The following is a 2,539-nucleotide window of genomic DNA, read 5'->3' as shown; positions in this document are numbered from 1 at the left end:
CCGTGAGCCCCCGGCCCATCCTGTCCACACGCAGACCCGGAGCCCCCACCCGTGAGCCCCCGGCCCATCCTGTCCACACGCAGACCCGGAGCCCCCGCCCGTGAGCCCCCGGCCCATCCTGTCCACACGCAGACCCGGAGCCCCCGCCCGTGAGCCCCCGGCGCATCCTGTCCACACGCAGACCCGGAGCCCCACCCAGTGGGCCTCCGCAGTCTTTCCCACTGCAGCAGATTCTCCTGGCTTTGCAGGCCAGAAGCTCCCAGCTCTTCTTTTTTTCGCAAACTAAAAATCAGTTTATTAAAATGGCTGACTTGAGTATCTGCAACGGTGACTTCAGGCTCTGCCCCCGGCTGAGTTCGGAAGAGAGAGTGTCTCAACGATCCCGGGGGTCCCGCAGGCCAGCGAGCTGCGTGGAGACTCCCATCCAGAAGCCACCCCACCTTGTGACCTTCCGCACGCGACGTCTTCCTGCGGTGGTTCTCACAGTCCTGGCAGGCTCCGAACCGGCCCCTGCACTTTGAGATTCCTTTCCTTGGCATGTCTCATCGGGTCGGCTCACTTGTTCTCCAGGGGTTTTATGTTGCGGCTGGTTAGGGTCATTCTGACTCAGTGACTCCCACCTCTGGTTCCACAAACCAGTATCTTTAAAAACCGTGGCTGTGAGGAAAAAAAGAGAAAAAGAAAATGACCCTAAGAGACATCACAAAATAGTAATAATCATATATTTCTAAAAAGAAATAAACCACGCTGCAGCACAGGTCCTGGCTGCTCCTCGGCTCTGTCTGGAGGCCACAGCTGCAGATCTGCTGGCTTCCAGCCCTCCCACCCCAGGACCAGGCCACCATGCTGGACCCTTGCAGTCCCCTAAGCGATGGCCTGCCTCAGCAGCCCGTGGGGACCCCTGCACCAAGAGCCCGGTCCTTCCATTCCTCCGCCCAAGGTCACCCCAGGCCACGCCATCAGGCCTCCTGCTCCGGCCGCAGCTGTGCTGTGCTGTGGCTGACCGTACCGCCCAGTGCCCCCGTTGGCCCTCCAGGGCCCCTGTGTTGGCTATTCCTCTTCCCACGGTGGCCGCCTGACTTCCTGCCTCACTGCCTGCAAGCCTCTGCAGATGTCTCCTCTCAAACAGCCTCCCCTTACAGCCTGGGCCAAACAGCAAACCTGAGCCTGCCCCGACTCTGTTCTTCCTGAATTAACCCGCTTCACAGGATGCAAGTTCGCACCTGAAATGCTGTGGGTCCATCTCAGCCTCACCTACTCCAAAATGAGCTGTAACATTCATGCCGAATCGGCTCTGGCTTTGTTGCTCTTGTCCGCGCTGGGTCCCTAGAGCTGAGTTCCGGACCCCCAGGCAGTGGACTGGTACCTGCCCAGGGCTTGTTAGGAACCAGACCGCCCAGCAGGAGGTGAGTGACTGGCCAGAAGGTGACGCTTCCTCTGTATTGATGGACGGCCGCTCCTGCTGGCTCGTGTTACCACCTGAGCTCCACCTGCTGTGTGATGAGCGGTGGCATCAGGTGGTCCACCTCCTGTGTGATGATCGTGTTATCAGGTGGTCTGCCGCCCCGCCCCCCCCCGTGTGATGATCGTGTTATCAGGTGGTCCACGTCCCGTGTGATGATCGTGTTATCAGGTGGTCCGCCTCCCGTGTGATGATGGTGTTATCAGGTGGTCCGCCTCCCGTGTGATGATCGTGTTATCAGGTGGTCCGCCTCCCGTGTGATGATCGTGTTATCAGGTGGTCCACCTCCCGTGTGATGAGCGGTGGCATCAGGAGCTCACAGGCGGTCAGCTCTATTGTGAACCGTGCTTGCCGGGGATCTAGGCTGCGGCCTCCTTATGAGAATCTCATGCCTGATGATCTGGGGTGCAGCAGTTTCATCGCCCAACCATCTCACCGCCCTGTCGGTGGAAATACTGTCTTCTACAAAACGAGACCCTGGTGCCAAAAAGGTTGGGGTCCCCGGCCCTAGAGCTTAGGAGGGCGCCTGTCACGTAGCAGGAGTCCCTGAAAACGCCGTGAGCAAAGGCTGCCCAGACTCCCACAAACACCTGGGGTGCTCCTCCATTTCCACGCTGGGCCACGTCTCAGCCCCCCGGAGAATCTTCTAGAAACGCAAGCCGCCCAGCACAGCGTCTGCTGGGAAACTTCCAGTGGTGTCTCATTATCTCTGGGTTGGTCCAAAATGCTTCCTAAGACCCCACGCCCGCCCCGGCAGTGCCATCCGCTTTCCCCAACCCGCGGCTCCCCACGGACCACGGACCCCGCGGCTCCCCACGGACCCCGCGGCTCCCCACGGACCACGGACCCCGCGGCTCCCCACGGACCCCGGACCCCGCAGCACGCTCCTGGCGGGAGACCAGCGCCTTCCTCCGCGTGGCGCACTCGGCGTCCCTGCCCCGGGTCCGGAGGGACGAGCGGTGACTCCCGATGACGCCGCCCGCGGCCGCTTTCGGTCCCAGGAAACGCGGCACCGTTTCCGGATCCGGCCTTCCAGGGACACGCACTCCCCAAGCCGGTGAGCAGGGCATTCCCGGG

Source organism: Sapajus apella, unplaced genomic scaffold (assembly GCF_009761245.1).
Source record: "Sapajus apella isolate SASKATOON/1434 unplaced genomic scaffold, GSC_monkey_1.0 scaffold13, whole genome shotgun sequence".
Taxonomy (NCBI): Eukaryota; Metazoa; Chordata; class Mammalia; order Primates; family Cebidae; genus Sapajus; species Sapajus apella.
Note: the sequence above shows the minus strand (reverse complement) of the source record.